This window comes from Triturus cristatus, chromosome 3_2 (assembly GCF_964204655.1).
Source record: "Triturus cristatus chromosome 3_2, aTriCri1.1, whole genome shotgun sequence".
Taxonomy (NCBI): domain Eukaryota; kingdom Metazoa; phylum Chordata; class Amphibia; order Caudata; family Salamandridae; genus Triturus; species Triturus cristatus.
The window spans coordinates 1080785292-1080804607 of record NC_140584.1 but is presented as its reverse complement, the minus strand read 5'-3'; the positions used below and the strand labels follow the sequence as shown (position 1 = coordinate 1080804607).

General features: G+C 42.4%; 1 protein-coding gene across 1 annotated transcript in view; it reads left to right on the top strand.

Moving 5' to 3' along the window:
- The window catches only part of CALN1 (calneuron 1), a 1196285-nt gene that overhangs the window by 356 nt on the left and 1176613 nt on the right, over window positions 1–19316 (top strand). The window lies entirely within an intron of this gene.

Sequence of the window (19316 nt, the reverse complement as noted above, 5' to 3'; positions counted from 1 at the left end):
GGGGTTTTGCGAGTTCTGAAAAACTCAGAGAAGTAATGCAGAGCAGAGATTTTCTCTCGAACAGCTTGCCAAGGTTAAGTTGGCGATTGCTTGTGAGAAAAAATTGCACGCTAGACCTCCTCCCAGTGAGATTTCTCAATGCTGGCGGTCGCGCCATATCGTTACCACTTGCGATGAGAAATCTGCCACTCGCGTTGAGGAAGTTGCTGCTCGAGTAGAATGTCTACTCGAGCGGCAGAAAGCAGCAGGGCCCTCAGGCACGACATGTAGTGCCATTCGCACTGATTTTACAGCATGGGACAAACTCCCAGCCCTATAAATCTGTGCGACCAGCACAACTTAACAGACTCTTCCGATGACGGAACTCCTCCACGGGGCAGGGTTTTCCCAGCACTTCACCGAGTTTTGCATAGTAAAACTCCGTAAACTCTGCTCACGGCTAGTGCAGATGCTATTGTCGTTTTGTATTTAAGTAATAATCTTTCAGTAAAATAATCTACAAAACTCTGCTTGCTATATTGGTGGCCATACTGCATGGCATGCCTTTTTTGCACTCATGCATGCTTCGGCTATTTCCTTGGTTCTGGTTCCCAGCTTTCGGTCAAAAACCTCTTCTTGATCATGTTTCTGTTTATAGACGAGATGGTTATTCATTTGTTCATTTAAAGTCTTGAGTGTAATGGAACACGTGACAAGGCCTCTGTTTCCTTCAGTAAAAATAAATAGAGTAGAGGTATTACAGTTATCAAGTCTGTAATGAGACACAAGGTACGGCAAAACTAGAGCTCATGTGAGATTAACATGAGAAGACACTGGGAATGTGGTTCAAAAGATGAGTGTGCTGTCTAGTTGAACTTTACAAATGCACGACATTTATGCAGCTAGCTGACAATTGTCTGACGTTTGTGGATGTGTTTTAATAAAAAAAACTCTAGCGTGAGAATACAAAATATGAAAATACAAAGCTTTGAAAAACGTTTTTTGAAAAATTATATTTTGACATGCCCCAAAATCAGGAAAGAAATATGAAAAAAAATCATTGAATCAAGATGATAAAACAATTTATAAAATGCCTACAAAAGATTTTAACAATTCCTAAGGATTTGCAACATTGTGCATTTTTTTTTTTTGGAAAGACTAAGCAATGAAAGTAATGGCACAATAAATTGCTTGGGTCGTAGTCATCTTTTTTCATGGTTGTACCATGACCTGAATTAACAACTGCGGCACACTTGGCCGACAATAGCAATATAAAAAGAGATCAGGAAAAGAGTCCGGAAAGAGAGAAACAGGGTGCCAAAGAAGTGTAAAATGGAGAAAAGTTGTAACCATTTTGTAGGAAATGGGTCCCTTTAATTAAAAGGAAAATTGAGGCACGGGGTATAAAAGTGGAAAAGGCGCGAAAGAATAAGAGCATGTAGGTAGGTAGGGGGCACGAAGAGTAGAGGTTTAGAGAGGATAAAAGAAAGAAACAAAGAGAACGAGTCTGGAGGATAGGGTAGAGACGTTTCAAGGCATGGGCAAAGTGGGCTGTGGTCCAGGCTGTCATCTCCACCCCCTGCTTAGAGCTAGTTTTGTTCTGCAGAGGGTCTTGCCCTGAAGACCTTCAATAATTCTTAAACAGATTGTTTTAAATACCGTTCTCCTTAATTTATTTTTCATGTGGATTGTTCCTGAGGGTCTACGACAGACCTTTTGCAGAGAAATTTTGTTTTTATATTTCATGCAACATCCATATTTGTTTTTATTTTAGATCAAAACATGAGAAATTGGACAGGAGGGTGTAACAGAGATTATTTGTGGTAATATTAGTGAGCTGCTGCTGTGTTAGAGTATAGAAAACACACGTCACTATCCCTGAATATAAGATGTAAAGACATTTAGAATTTGGGCCAGTGTACCCCTGAACTGTCAGCGACCAGGCCAAAGAGGGCATGAAAGATCTGATATCGAGTCATAAATACAAAGCTGTTCTGAACAGGGCCCCCCAAAATACATTTGGCCCCGGGCCCCCAAAACCCTTAAGATGTCCCTGGGATATGGAGGGGTGAAGAGAGGATGAGGAAGGAAAAATGCAAGAAAAGGAGTGGAAAGTGGGGAGAAAGTTCAGGGCGGTGTTCTACGAGCCATATAGGGAAAACACGTGATGGGGTGGGGTATTAGGATAAGTAAAGGAATATTTTTGACATTCAAGAACAAACTTTTAGAAGGCAGTTTCAAGATAATGGGATTTTACCAAATGGTGAAATGGCATTTACAATAAATAGTGTAGGTGAAATGGATTTTTTAATTTGTAGGATACAAGTTTGTTTTTTCCTCATGTATCCTTTTTCAACGGGTAAACCATGATTCTTAAATAGTATATTTAGTTAGAGGCAACTGTTTTAAACTCAACTGCCTGATACAGCTATAGTATGCTGAAAGCATGAGCAAGACCTAAATCTACCCCCAACTTGATTGATGTATGAAATAATTAATGATGTTGTTGCCATGGTTTCGTGAATGAATGTACCTCAAAATAGTACCTGTGTTTCAAAAATTGAATGTTTTGAAAAGGTTTTATTGAAAATCAGGGCTTTGTAAATTATACAAGACATCGCTTAATGTATTTGTGTTTTTCCTTTTATAAAGAACACGTAATGTCTAAGTGTAGTTGCAAATCAGTACACCTTTTAGTCATGGGTTCTGCTGCCTGAACACACATATTCGAGTACTTTCGACTTCCTGGAGACCAGTGTGAGTAAAACATGTGCTCAAGACCGGGTAACAGGGTCGTTGATTGTGTTTTTTATTTGCAGCACCAGCTGTTCTTTTAGATTCAATGAATTTATTTTCGTGTGAGTTTCGTATTGACAATTCTCTATGAACATCTTTCCTATGCGTCTCTCTTGATGTTTTTGGAAGGTCACTATTTTGTGTATATTTTTTTAAAAGCAACAGTGACTTTAATTCTTTGATCTGAATTACGAGTTTGTTTTGCATTTGTTAAAGAACGACACCACGTGGTTTGTTATTTACCAGGTGTGATAAGTATTGACAAATACGAGTTTTAACCTGAAAATGGGTATTCAGATTTCAGTGTTTACTGCACCACCAAACACGTGTTACGTTATTTATAGGACTTTTTCAGGTGATAAATTTTAACCGGTTTGATCTGCCAAGGCTTAGCGGGTGAGGTACCTGATTTACTCTTAAACAGTGGTTTGCACGGGTGTTGGAATTTTAAGATGTACTAGTAATAAGGCCTCATTTTTTAAACATATTTTGTTGAACATTTCTGTGAAAAACTGCAAATTTAAGTAACGATGCAAATGCCTAATCGCAAACTCAATAAATTTGGACTGCACAGCTTCCATAACAGTGAATCAGCAGCAGACTGAGGGGCTTATTTACAAGCCCCTTGTGCCGCCGGTATGTCACTTTTCCCCATATTTTTAATCCAGTTTCTCTCAAGGCTTTTTTAACCTCTCACTCTAACACAGAGGTCTTCAAACTAAGGGGCGCGCCACCCTGGGGGTCAGTGAAGGCATTCCCAGGGGGGCGCAAATGCCTCAGCAAAGAATTGTAAATGAAGATCGCCTGGAAGTGTCGCCTTCTTTATTTGGTGCATTTCCAGGCCGTTTTAATTTACAAACAGACTTGAAGTGTAAAGTATAGAAACCCCTCAATATGGGGGCTGGGGTCATTGAGTGTGGTGGCAGGGTCTAAGAGGTGGCTAAGAACAAACGATTCTGTAAGGATTTTGTTTTTTTATACGCAGTTACAAAGGCAACAAAGTAACCCACACACTGAAATAAAAAATAAATGCAAGTTAAAGGTCCTGTTTTTCTGGATAAATCGCTTAATCTCCCATGCCTACAAACGAACGTGACCTTGTGTACTGTAATGTGTGCTCATGTAAAGTGCTGCAACATCTCGGGTCAAATTTGCGCTATATAAAATTACCACAAAAAAAAGTAATCTTATTGTGCCAAATGTGACATCTCAGTTGGTTAATGTGATCACTGTAGATGTCTGTGTGTTTGTGTGTGAGACCAGACCGGCACAGAATTGTATCCTAGTTGGCGCAGTGTGGAATACTGATTTATGTATTTATAGTGCTATGAAGTCCCAGCTTGCGACAGAAAGCACTGTGACTATGAATCATTATTAATTAGTAACGACAGAGGAGAAACACAAAAGGAACAAGATCCATGGGTAGTGACAAAGATACGGCTCAGAACAAGGGGCACTATGTGGGGGCTAGTTTTTTAATTTACAAATGAACGGAGACGACTTCCTCAGAGAGATGCCCCCCAGGAAGAGTGCAGTATATAGGGGCTTTTTTTTAATTTTTATTAAAGGGCCACCACAATCATTAGTGTAACATGTACTGAGGCAACGGTGTAAGTGACCACTATCCCACAATTATTTCTTCCTTACTATGAAAAAGGTGCTGTAGGGGTCCATTGCCCTCTCTAGCATTAGAGCCCAGATCACACTTACTGCTTTTTTTCCCACACTCGAGGCCAGAAACTATCATTGGTGCAGCAGGTAGAGTGGCACCAGGGGCCCCATGGCATGAGGAGCCAAGTAAACCACAATCATGGCAGTTTTTCCACCCTCCTTGGCTTGCATTAGGGCCCAATGCACACTTGTATGTCAGTGTTGCTTTCAGCCTCGGAGAAATGGCTCAAGGGAGGGGAAAATTGAAGCAGAGAAGGCTCCTTAGTTTAGCCTCACAGACATGGCAGGGAGGGGGTGTGGCAAAATGGGAGCCCTCTTTTTAACAAATGGCAGAGGAGATAGCTTCTGCTATGCAAAGCGGGTTATCATTAGTGAAGTAGGTGCAGCAGTCTAGGGTTCTGAGTGGCACACTGCATCACAATTATCACTTTCACTTTAAAAAGGGGTCAAGAGGACTTATTGTCAAATGTAACTTTAGGGCACCCTTGCAGAAAAAAGAGGGATATCATGTGGGAGCTTCGGTTTGTTCTTGAAAGGGACAGAGAGCCTGCTGCTTGGTTGGCATGATGGTTAAGCAAGGTGGGGAATAGGTGAAAGCAGCAGAGGTGATAGCCTGCTATGCAGGACCTCGGTTATCATTGGTGCTGCAGGCGCAGTTGCATTGGGGCCCAGTAGTATGAGGGGTTCACAACACTCCAATTATGGGGAGCAGTATTTTTGGGTCAATTAGTGGTTCGATGTAATTGCGGTTTTAGAAGTCTCACATTCAGTGTGGACTGTGAACTACATAAGTCTTGTCCCCTGTGCTTGGCCCGTTTCTACCGCTCCCCCAATCCTTCTCATAAAGTTTTGGAGGGGGGCCTGAATTCAAAACAACTTGCTTAGGAGGGCTCAAAGCAAAAAAGTTTGAAGACCTCTGCTCTAACAGTTTATTTTTGGGAAATCCAACAGTTAAAAACTCCTGGAAAAACAGTAGCTCATCAATTGTCATGCACCAGTAAAATACATTCTCTGATTTCACTGGAAAATCTTAGTTGAATTTCACTTTGTTATGGTAGCATGACTGGCGCAAGCCACTGAAAAGCCACAGGCTGTTCGCCTGTACCACTTCATGAGGGCCGAATTGTCTGGCCAGTTGAAAGACATCCTGGCAAGTAATGAGTATGCAATTAAGAAGTGAGTGCACTAACAGACATTCAAATAAAGGGCAGTGTGAGCAAGAAGGATGTTGAATGAAATCCAGACACAGGCAGCAAATGTCACGTAACAGTTAAATATTTTAAACATAGGTTCTCTTCAGAGAATTTAACAGTTAACATATTTATAAATTGGTGGAATGGAGGGGCAGGTAGGATATGATTGGGGGTGCCGCTGCTGGGGGAAGGAGCACTGACCTTCGCTCGTGGCCTGCTGCCTTGGGAGAGTTGAGCCCCTGGTGCCGCCGCTGCTCCAGATCATGGGTCGGCACTGACCTGTTGCCGGCTGGTGCCTGTGTCCTGGGCTGGCTCCTCGTCCGGGGAGATTGTAAAGAGGACGCCTTGCAGGGACTCGATCACCCAGGAGTCCCTGCTTCACCACCTGCTACCGCGCTGTGACTCCGCCCACTGGACCCTCTCGCGATATATTAGTCGCCTAGGCACCCGCTGCGCGGGAGGGTGCGGAAGCGTCCCGGGAGAAGCCCGGGCAAACGGCGGGCCGTCTGCGGCCGTCCTAGGCAGAACAAGGCTGGGCTGGGCCACCCCCCTTGGCTGACCGTTTAGGGTTAGTGACAAGATTTAATTACCTTTGGGGGCATATTCCAACCTATGGTAGGAAGGACGTCATCTGTTGTATAGTATATCCGGCCAAACACTAAATATGGGGAAAAGAACACCAGCTGTGCCCAGGCCAAATGGTAAGCAGAAAATGCCTGTAACAACTCCCACTACCCCATTGCCTAGCTTGACAGCCATAGACAAATTGCTCCAGAAGACTATTGGTGTTGTCGCTACGGCCATCCAGAATACCGAAAGGCGCCTCTCGCTTCCACCGACCCTGCCCTTACTCATGCATCAAGAAAACTCACTGGATTCCCTGCTTGCTACATCTTATGCGGGGCTCCCAGGCGCTGACTCTAATGAGAACTGTATAATCGTAGACACGGTACCCCCTGGACATTTCTCTACCGACAGCAGGCTCTCGTTAACCCCTACCATGCTAAGGTCAAGCATGAATAGGAGCCTTGATTCTTCTTTACCCTTAGTTAATGACCAGGCACACTTAGAGGGCACAGGACCATGCCCCGATTTTGATGTGTTAACTACAGACAGGGACAAAAGCGTCAGTATATCGATGCAAACCAGGGGGCAGAAAGCTAAGAGGCAAAAAGTTAAGCGAAAACAGAAACACACAGAGCCAGCGCCGAATAAACATAGAGATAAGGGTGGACGCAATCAATTACGGAGGACCCCTGCCCCTGTAGAGCAAAATGAGGATAAGGGGGAAGGTCAATCTAGTGAGATGGATTCCCAAATTATAGAAGCTAGTGCAGTGCTGGGGAACGAGGGCTTCTGGGGGAGGATGGAGACCCTGATAACCACCCTTTTAGGGCCAATTAACCAACAAGTCCTCAACATAGATAGGAGGCTGAGAGCATTAGATGATCATGTGATAAAACTGGGCACAGGGCATAACTTAACAATCACACCAAATTCGGGGACGATCACTGCAGACAAACCCAAAAACATCGTGGTTAGCACGAACACAAATGCCCATATTAACGCCCCTTTGCCAACACCAAAACCAAAACCGAGCACAAGTAAAAACTCATCAAATGCGGAATTTCCAGCCAAACGGGCACCCAATCCTAAAACAACTAAGGCAGATAGCCCAGAAGGTATGGATCAAACCACCGCTAAAAGCAAAAGGGCACCACCTAGACAAGCCAATAATGATGCCCGAAATCCCCGAAATCCCCCATCAGCTAAGTCGGACCAAACTGCAGCAACCAATATGAGACAGATCCCGGTTCGTATCAGTTTACGCCCAGAGTGTGGGGCCTACGTGTTGGTCCTAGTTAATGTACCTAAATTGAGGAAGGATCAAGAGGAAAACCCCACAACTCTTAAAAATAGAACCCTCCATTGGTTATCTGGAAACTGTACTTTTCCAATGGAAGGAGCAGGGGAGATTATTCATACCCAAAGAGTCGGGTGGGTGGGCCCGAGGGGGACTGCATAATTATAAATTTTAGGTCCCCGCAATGGGCGCAAACTACACTTGCAAAAGCTCCACTGCCCTCACCTTGGGAATTTAACACTACTCTGCTCCCTCTGGGATACTTCTACAGGCACTTAACAGATTTTAATTTTAATCCCGGGAATAACCCCTCAGCATATCAATTGGACCTAAATCACAATATCAGGGATAACCGCCGATTGTGCCACCAGGATCAAAATTCCAATTTTAGGAATGGCCCCCCATTAGGTCACCAGACCGCACCCCCAGTATACCCAATGTCACATCCATTCTTTCCCATTTTGCCCCAGCACATCCCAAGGGAGAGGCTTTTTGCAGGGATTAATCAAAATTGCAACAAGCCCCAGAATGAGTTGAGGTGCATGTACAATATTCCAACTTATAACCGGTTTGAACATGCTTTTTCAAACCTAGAAGATCAGGATTGACTGGGGAACAAAGAAAATAATATTGAATGTGAAGAGGTATCTAATGTTACTGGGGAACATTCACACCTAACACAAACCAACACAACCCAGACAATGGCAGCGCATGACGTTACTGTCCTACCCTCAGTCATACATGAGGATGTAACTACCATACCAACTCAACCTAAGCAGAGTGTTAGGAATAAGTTCCCTGGTTCCTTTAGTCATTCTGACTTGTCAATCCTTAGCTGGAACGTTGCTGGCTTAGAACCAAGATTGTCAGACCCTCAATGGGTCCAGCTATTGGATGGTAAAGACATTATTATGTTTCAAGAGACATGGGCTGTAGGGAATCTACATATAGAGGGCTACCATTGCTTCAGTGTGACTGCACCTAAGCCTGTTTTCGGTCGTGCAGTGGGAGGACTATTTATCGGTATCAGGACATTGGCGGGTGGCACCATCAAAGACTTATCAGGAGGGAACCCGAATATTCAGATCCTTGAGTTAAAGCGAAAGACTAGGATTTATTTAATACATTTTTATAATAATGATTTTTACTCTGAATCCAAAGTGATAGAGACATCATTTGGAGATCATAACCCCCTCACAATTAACCTGCATTTAGGCTCCAGTCCGGTATATGCCAATTTAAACGGAGCAAGAGATAGCACACCTTCTGGTGATGGCCTGAGATTAAAATGGAGGGGAATTGACAGCGGGGCCATATTAGAAAGTGTGAAAAATGAACATCCCGAATTAATTAATTCCTGTTTATCTCTAGATGGGAATAGTCACAGAATAATTACGGATTTTGGCAAACTGTGTTTAGCAATAAAAATGACTTTGTCAGTCCCACTGCCAAAGAAAGGGAAAGAGCCAAGGTGGTTTGATTCCGCCTGTTCAACAGCAAACAGGGAACTGCGTAGGGCACTAACCACCAAGCCAAGGAGCACAGCAGAGGTACAGGCAGCTAGGAAATACTACAAACTAAAAATAGCTGAAAGGAAGGCTGCATTACTGACGGAACAGTGGGAATCGCTGGTTGGAAGTGCTAACTTGAAGAGCAGCGGCCCCTTCTGGTCAGCCGTCAGGAAAATGTGAGACATGGGCAAACATCTATCCCCAATTAGCTGTAATATAACCAGCAGTACCTGGGAGGCCCATTTCTCCAAAATATATGCCGCCCTTCCCGAGGAAGTAACTATCTCTGCCCCTGGACAGCTGCGCGGCTTACAGATTGACCTCTATGAGGTAGAGGTAGCCATCAGAGAGAGCCTTGGTAACAAGGCCCCAGGTCCTGATGGACTCCCCATAGACGTTATTAAGCACAAGCCGGATTTATGGGCACCAATTCTTCTTAATGTTTTTAATAGCCTGCCAACAGTGCCCATGCCCAAAACTTGGGCTACCAGTATCATAGTCCCAATTTTTAAAAAGGGCGACAGGTCAGACCCAGTGAACTACCGTCCGATCTCGCTTTTGGATAACACCTTAAAAATTCTCGGGCGAGTCATCTATAACAGGGTGGTAGAGTGGACTGAAGACATAGATCTATTGGACCCGTGCCAGATGGGTTTCAGGTGCAAGGTGGGCACGGTGGAGCAATGTTTGAATCTAAAGTTGATAATTGATAAGTATAACGTTGCTCGATCGTCCCCTATCTACCTTGCATTCATGGATCTTTCATCCGCTTTCGATTTAGTTAATAGATCTAAACTGTGGGCCATGCTTCTTAATTATGGACTGGATGAGGCCCTTGTAAACTTCCTGGCTTACCTTCACACTGACCTTAAGGCACAAGTCAGGATTGGGATGGGTGGAGAAGTATCCGGAGCCATAAAAATAGGCAGGGGGATCAGACAGGGGTGCGTTTTAGCACCCGTGCTGTTTATTATTTACATCAATGGCCTAGCTAAAGCACTGAAACAAGTGACTAGAGATGTCCCAATTATCCAGGGGTACCCATTGCCAGTTTTATTATACGCAGACGATGCGGTCCTCATGGGCCGCACTCCAAATGCCCTCCGTTTGCTTGTTGAAATCTTCGTTCAAAACATGGAGGCCCTAGATCTGCGTGCAAATTTAAAAAAATCTTTTATTATGCCATGTGGGCCTGGGAAACGAAAGCTCAATACTATACATATAGGGTCAGATAAATTAGAATCTGTAACCTCATTTCCATATTTAGGGTTGGTTTTCGCTGCGAACGGCTCATGGAGTGGGCATTCTGCCCACGCCATGGGCAAGTTCTCGAAAGCCACCAATTCTATATTGAGGGCCCGATTCACAGAACTAACTTAAGACAAAATCCTAAACTTACTACCATTTTGGTATTCACAGAAGGCACTTACTCATTTTGGTATTCACAGAAGGCACTTACTCATTTCGGTATTCACAGAAGTTAGGAGTCCTAACTTTAGGACTCCTAAATGCCTTCTGTGAATACCGAAAGTCTTAAAATTAGGATTTCTCTCAGTTTAGTAGTAGTATAGTTAGGACTCCTAACTTTAGGACTCCTAAATGCCTTCTGTGAATACCGAAAGTCTTAAAATTAGGATTTTTCTCAATTTAGTAGTCCTAAATCTAAATTTAGGACTACTAAATTGAGAAAAATCCTAATTTTAAGACTTTCGGTATTCACAGAAGGCATTTAGGAGTCCTAAAGTTAGGAGTCCTAACTATACTACTACTAAACTGAGAGAAATCCTAATTTTAAGACTTTTGGTATTCACAGAAGGCATTTAGGAGTCCTAAAGTTAGGAGTCCTAAATTTAGGACTACTAAATTGAGAAAAATCCTAATTTTAAGACTTTCGGTATTCACAGAAGGCATTTAGGAGTCCTAAAGTTAAAATGGTTAAAATGGTAGTAAGTTTAGGATTTTGTCTTAAGTTAGTTCTGTGAATCGGGCCCTGAGTCTTTCACGCCCAAAGAAAATAGGCGCCACTAGAGCTATTTTAAATTTTTTTAGATCACAGTGCATTCCTGTAGCCACATATGGGGCTGAGGTCTGGGGATTGGGGAAAAGTCCCGGAATTCAGCGTGAAGAAAGTCGTTTTTGTAGGAAAATACTGGGCGCCCCAATCTCATCCTCTGAATTTATTTGTCATAAAGAACTAAACCTCCCCTATGTTTGCGACTTTATCAGAACTAGACCAGCTCTATTCCGGATTAGGATCTGGAGGAACAACTCAGCAACCTTAACACAAGATATTATAAAAGACCGCCTCAAATGTGACCACGGCTTAGCAATCCCTTGGCTTGCGGGAGTTTCAAAAACATTGCGTGCCTTGGACAGAGGCGATCTTTTCTCCGACCCATCCAGAATTGAGCTTAAAGACAAGGTTGAGGTCAAACAAGCACTATATGCACTTTTTTACTCAGAAAGAATGGGAAGGGAAATACTTAAACGCACTGTTGTTACATACATAGGGAATGATCTGTGTAGGCAACCACTTCCACCCTACCTCATCCTCCCCATGTCCAACTGGGAAAGATCTTTGCTATTTCGTCTTAGGGCAGGCTCCGTGAAATTTCTATTGGGTTTTCCCCTGGGTTATCACCACACAACACAATATAACCCATGTCCGTGCGATGGCACTAGTACACAGAACGATCTGCACTTCCTATTCTTCTGTAAATTTTACCTAAAATATATTAATTGGTTTTTAACCCCTTATTTTAGAAAACAAAGACCCCTCTCTTTGGGGGAGTCTTGCTCAATGCTATTTTCCCTGGATACAGATGAATTAATTTTTCGCACTAGCACTTTTTTGAGACTGATAATACGCGCACGTAAGATGATGAAAAACCCCTGAAAATTGACTGATGAGAGCTGTATTGGTTTTTTAATAATTATGAAATTGTATTTTGATTTATTGCGAAAATGAATTGTTCTTATTGTTGTACTTTTATGGATTTTATGAAATTCGAATAAAGGTCTTTTGAACTTTGAACTTTGATTGGGGTTTGTTGACACAACCATTATTGAAATTCAGTTTCGTTTTTTGGAATTACCTATATTTATCCATTATAATTCACGGAGTCATTTGGTATATAAAAATGCAAAATTATTTTTCTAAAAACAAGTTAAAACTGATTTATGATTCTGTATTAAACGAGGCAAGCCTTGGACAAATGGACAAAAAATTGTGTTTGAGCATGGCTTTTGGCAGAAGTTATGGCCGTCAACCAACCCCTATAGGGCACTGCCTTTGGGTGTGTGCAGTGGAAGTTCGTCACAAGGGCTGGAATTAACCACTTGTATATGGTAGTGTTGGTAAAGAAAGGATACAATGTGCAGCAGAATTTTAAGATGGCAAAAGCAGGATAAAGTTCCAAGTTAAGGGTCCAAGGTAAGATTTTAATCCAAAATGATGCCAAGTTTACATGTTTTCTCAGTTGGGCAAGTGTGAGCATCCATCAATTGTGGTCACTGTATGGAATTGGTTAGAGCGAAGATCATGTTGGGAAAGGAGCGATTGTTTTTGATGGATTCAGCTTCAAACATTTATAAGAAATCCACAAATGAATGTCTCCTGTAGAAGTTGTCTCGTTCCCATAGACCGCCACCATCAACCACTAACAGTAGGGAATCACGGGCTGATGGCAATGTCATTTCAGTGCTTCTGTCAAGTGAAATCCACACTTACAGCCTAAAAAATATTAGAACTGTCTACAAAATTCTGAAGCTTAAAAAACCTGCAATTTCTGTAGGAAAAAGAGAAATAGGCCTAAAACATGATGATATTTTAGAATCTCAGTGGGAATTATTTTGTGAAGGCTTGATAATTGCAGTTTTCCAAGCATTAAGAACCATATCTGAGACCATTGTGTGCCTTGACAATGTATAGAGGTTGTCAGAATTGCAGGCTACCACATCCTTCGCTTGGTGAGAGGGACAATGCTCGGTAGTGGAAAGTCATAAGAAGCTTGACAGAGACAAAGGGGAAAACTATTCTAGAAAAGGGGAGACCATGATCAAATGTAGGCGGAGAAACAAGTGCTCTGATTTAAAAGCTAACCATAGAAAAAATAATTGTGTAGTTTCTTAGAGGGAGTTATAGAAGTTTGTGAGGGCTAGTGAAATCTAAGATCTGAGATGATTCTGTACAACTTCATGACCAAGTTTGGGTAATGTGCAATTTTGCTATCATAATATATTTTTTGCATGTTCTATGGCCAGAGAGTACTATTGTTTCTTTTGATAAAGGAGGTATAGTTGTACTATGTTGTGCTTTGTTTGATTTGTTGCTGCTTTGTGAGTTTCCTATTTAGTATTAAACAATCTTTTGGGTAACCAGAGGTTGTGTTTGTGTGTATTAGTCTGAATTTGATGGTCCGTTTGAAAAAGGACTTATCTGATAACATTTTCTGACTCTCTTTAACTCAGCATTGTTGTAGTAAATGCTGAGTTGAAGAGAATCAGATTAGCTTCTAGACCTGTTATAGATAGAGTATTCAAATATTTCTACAACTTACGAGTAAGAAGTTTTGAAAACGGGTATGCTCAACTGTTTACAGTTTCCTATAGGGTTTGGAGTAGAAATCTTTTCTTCCTGGTGCTGAAACTGTACTTGGAATTTCACTTAAATGGGAACAGAAGTCCTACCCAGGTGAGTTGACAAAGAAAAGTGGTACTAAAGATATTGAAACCCACAATTGGATCAGTTAAGCAATCTACACCATAAGAGAGCATACGAGTTTGATGTTTTCGGTCCATTATGGAAAGATTAGCTAAGAAAGATTCAGCCGCACCAGAAGGAGCTTTGAACCAAAAGTTAAAATCACCTGAAAGGAATACATCTTTGCGAGCTACTGTTGGAAATGGGATCCCTGGTTGGATGAGGCATGCGCCAAGACCAGGGAGGAACCACCACTCTAGTCAGCGTAAGCTTGATACACACCCTTAAAGATAACCTTCTGGTAGCTCGGCACAGGGCAGTCAGGCCTATCTAAAGAGGCAATTTGTAAAGTATTTGTGCAAAGCACACACACAGTAACATAATGAATACACCACAAAAAGTCTCCACAGAAGTTTAGAAAAATAGAGAATATTTATCTGAGTAAAATAAGACCAAAACGACAAAAATTCAATCAGTAGAATTTGAGATATGATTTTTTAAAGATGAAATGTAATAAATAGTGCTTAGAGGTCAATAACACTAAAAGATTACTTGAGGTCGTGCTAGACCGAAATAAATCCAAAGTTCAGGCTGAATGCAATAGAATGCAGGCCATCAACAGGACCCACACAGGGCCTATTGAGAAAGTATCTTGGATGGAGCAATGCGTTGGCGCTGAGGGCACAATGCGTCGATCTTTTTCACGCATTCGGGTCGCTGAGTCGTTTTCGAGCTTTGCTGAAGAGCAGGCAATGCATCGTCAGTGAGCTGCACAGAGCGTCGTCATCAGGCCGTGCAGGCTGTGGAACTGCTGTCGTCAAACAGCCTCTGCCTCAGCGTCAAAGGGAGATGCGTTGGTTCTGAATTGGCGCAACGGGGACTTGTGTTGGTTTTGTAGCAACATAGCTGCAGAACCCACTTCTGAGGCCAAGGACTGGAGAGGGCACCTCAGGAAACGGTAGGACTCACAGAGTCCAGCAACACCAGCAGGATTGTCTGATTTTAGGGGGTGAGGGACCAGTACTTATACCCAGAAGTGCCTTTGATGTAGGAGGTGACTTCAAAGCAGCTCTCTATACAAGGATCCCTACAGGAAGATTACTCTTGCCATCCTACAGCAGCAGGAGCCATAGCTCTTTACTTAGCCATTCCCTAATGTTATATATGTGATTATTGTGAATATCTACTGTAGGCCACTTATAACATTTAACTTCCACAACACTAGAGCTATTTTTGTAGCAATATACAATAACTTTTGAGAAAGGAAAAATATACATAAAATAGGTGAAATCAACTCTACAGTTAAGTTTTAGGGACAGAGCGCATTCACTGTGGCACTGGATAGCAGTCTCACATTGCACTGAGTCATAATCACATAAAAGCAATATAAAAAACAAAGGTTACAATCTAAGGGGACCATGCAGATAAAGTGGATTTCTTGCAGTTTTGTTCTTAAATGTAAGGACAACTATTAGGATTTCACTATGAGAGTGTTGATCACCATTATCTTGAGGTCTGTGGAGCAAATATTATCTATGCTCCCACCTGGATGGGAGGAGCGATCGGACTACATCACTTTGAAATCAGGAGGAACTAAGATCCTCATTTACAATGAGGCTGTGCCATGGGGGGGGGGGTCATATTTTGCTATTCTCCTGTGGCACAGGCTTAATGCGGCCATGTAAATATCGTTCCCTTTACCGCGGTTTTCTGCATGAAAGGGGCGTTCGATGGGTGTTGCTGAGGCCTTTTTGACCCTGCCCCAGATTTCCAAGTAATTGTAACTCTGAGGCAGCACCCAGAATGTACGCCTCACCAGGGGAGGTGTAATGGAGGCACAACGAGGGGAAATACCTTTATTTCTCCTAGTTTTTCCTTTTTCTATGCGTGCTGCAAGTTGCACCAAGGTATAAATATTGGTAATAAGTCTCCCCGATGCTACATGATTCATTACTCAACTTTCAGCTTTATATAGATTTTGCCAATTCAACTATTTTTTTCCAGCATGCATATTTTTCAAATTTGGTATACATATATTAATTCAACCAAGAAAAACCTTCTAACACAGTAGGCCGGGGGAAACATCCTTTACCACGCAACCATTACAACGCGGTATGGTTACATCGTGGTTTTGACAACGCAAGTCGTTACACCGACTTGCACTGGAGGGCGCTCTAGACTAAAGAATAGTGTGAATTACTATTCCAACACCTTACCTACTGTACGTAGACTGGAGTTGGAATAGTAATTCACATTATTCCTAAATCCAGCGCCCTCCAACGCAAGTCGATGTAATGACTTGCGTTGTCAAGACCGCGATGTAACATACCGCGTTGTGATGGTACGCGTTGTATCATCATACATCCGTAGGCCGGGCTGCACACAGGAGAGCGACTTACAAGTAGCTGGAGAGCTACGAGTAGCTCACGAGCTACTCCTTGGACATGCCTGATCTATATATTTCCTATTCGTGAGCTGTGAAGCGATGTTGAAAATCAGCAAAAAGCGGAATTAAAATGGTAGTTTCAATTCTGAAAATGTTAGCTCTTATAGAGTGAATGTGTCATTTCAAGTTGTCCAGGCGCAACATGAAACAATTGTGATCTGTTCAGGCATGAAGTTTCATTATCATGGTGTAACCAAGTACAGAAATTGGGTAATATTTGGCCATTATGTATCTTCAAGTGCTTCTTGGACTGCTACATTCACGGCTAAACTGGAACTCTGCAGAAATGTTGCTATCTCATTATCACTGCCCATTATTATTCTATCAGTTAATACCCTTCACTTCACTTCATTTTCAATTTGTACTTTTGCTAATTTAATTGGCTACATTTGTGAAGAAACCTATTAATTTTGAAAAACGAATACTGAACAGCTTGCAATAGGTTGTAATGACAGGAAAATATATTTTAGCACACCAGGGACCTTATCATTGGTGGCCTCTTAATTCCAATGGTGCTGGTAACTGCATTTCTGTGCCCCATAGTAATAATGAGAGCTGCAAGAACATCTCAGTTCTGTTAATCCAAATATTTTGGCTGCTAAAGGCATCTGAAATCTCCAGGAGAAACTCCAGCTGGAAATGAGAAATTACCAGGGGAATTGTACCTATAGTTACCAATTTCACAAGTAAGGTCTCATCTTCCAGGGAAACTCAGGGTTGGGGTACCACCTGTAATCTCTGGTAACCTTGTCCGCCTAGGGCTATTTGTATCCCTAATATTGCTAACTGCTTGGGGTGGGGTTAGTGGATATTTCAGGATCTCCAAATAAGGGCTAACCTTTCAATTGGTGTCCTATTCTGGTTGACACAAGGGCGTGTGCTCAGCAGTGACAGCCCGTGTAGGGCGTTTTACCGGGGCGGTGACGTGGCGCAGAGGAGGGGCAGGGTGGGGGTTTGCAAAATGCGGCAAACGGCCGATTGCAGGTAAGTTACGAAAAGAATTAATAAAACTAATTTCGTTGGGCGCGCTGCATCGCATTTGGCGATGCAGCGCGCGCAACGAAATTCGTTTTATTAATTTCCTATTCCTATCCTATTGTTTATTAGAACATTGGAATGTTGAGCGCTCCACTGAAGACAGCGGAGTTCTCTGGGCTTCTGATGGCTGGCAGAAGCCTGGAGCATCAACGTTCCAATGTTTCTTCACAGCTTTTGCTGTGAACAAAGAACTCACACAGTCCAAGGGGATTTCTACCGCCTCTGGTTCCCTGAGGCCTTTATTTTACAAATTAGAACATTATGCCCTCTAGGGGCGGAATGTTGTAATTGCCTTAGAGTGCTCCGTAGCAGGGTCTGCGGGCCATTAAAGGCCTGCTCCCTTGTTAATGACCCTCGCCGAAGGGCCGGAGCTGGCCTTTAGTGGCCAGTAGAACCCACTACGGCGGGCTCTAAGTTTATGTGAGATATAGACCATGCGGTCAATTAGGTCATTGCTACCAAACCACATTGCATCTCCACACCATATAGTTGTTCCTTTAGTCCCAATCAATGTGCATAAAAATGCTTGCAATGGTTTCACTCTCATTAAGTCAATGAGAGTCTGTACTTTTCAAGAAATATCAAGTTATACCTGTTAGCTGTGACTTTTTTTTTTAGATTTTAATATTACTAAGGGGCATATCATCAAGCCCCGGAGATAAAATTATCGCCGCTTTAGCGTCCGTTTTCGGACGGAAAGCGGCGATAATTTTATCTCCTAATCCGCAAGGTCACGCTATCGCGTGAATCCTTGACTTATCGCCCTTTCCCCCAACGCCCATCTTTGTATCTCTAATGAGATGCAAAGTGGGCGTTCCTGCCCTGACATAACTGGAGAAATGTCGCTATGCCACATTTCTCCAATTATCAATGGGCACGCTAACCTGCAGACCGACAAGCAAAGTAGCGATAACCTCTGTTATCGCTACTTTCCTTACGCCTGCTTCAAAACTGACTTAGCCATGATATCCTATGTAAGGTGGATATCACATGGCTAAGTATGCCTTGCCCTATCAGCAAGCTTTCGCCAAACCTTGTGCGATTATCGGTGTATTTCCAGCGATAATCGCACAATTGGCCCCTTTTGCTCTGAATTTTATTGCTTTGGAGATAAGTGTTGCTGATAGCACGCTATCTCCACGATAACATTCAGAGTTGGCCGGCGATAATTATCCTCGCGCTAAGAGCGCTGAGCGATAATTATCGCATGGCCTTGATGATATGCCCCTAACTCTTTATTGATAGGTGTCACTACAAAAATATTCATTGTATAATGGAAATAGAAACAGGACCAGATACCTCTTTACAAAGTTCACACTTGAGAATCATGTAGACTTGTATTTTTTCTAATTGAATATAAGAATCAGGATGGCTAGATTACTTATTCAAAAGTGATGTGTATGCTGTATCCTTCCAGATCCTTCCAGATTTACTTCCAGATTTACTCAACAAGGCAAGATTTAAGATATATGCGTGCTGGAGTACTCACTCAACACATGCCCCTACCATCACAATATTTCCATAGGAAACAGGCCTTTTTATGATAATCAAAAGTGGCAGCTTGGTGTCAGGGCATTCAGTTGACATTACTTGCAGATACTGATTATCTGTTAACCTGCTTGAGAGCTTTCCTTGTCACAGAGTAGGATGAAGAAGATGGGTTAGGGAAGCATATTGCTTTGCTACTGTTATTCAATAGTGAACGTTTAGAAAGCTTGGTTGGTAGTCCTTATTGGTAGCTATATGTAAGTCAGTCTCCTCCTAAACTAGGTAATGGGATAAATATTTGTAAATCAGACTGATCCATTCTGATTCAAAACTCAACTTCATGCAAATCTCCGGGAGAACTCTTTGTTTTGCTTCGAAACATGTCTGTCAGAAAGGAAGGGGGCAGAAAGGGTCATTGTACCCAGATCACACCATTTTTGAAGTCCCGTGCTCACATTGCAATATTTATTTATAGATGTATAAGCAAGGTCACTTTTTTAACAATGACGAGGTACGTAACATGGCTAATACCAGATAGCACCAGATGCATCACTTCTGAAATGCCTCCTCCAAAAGGCTTGCTGTTTGTACCCTGATACCAAAAGTACCTCGTGGGATATTCTTTGCT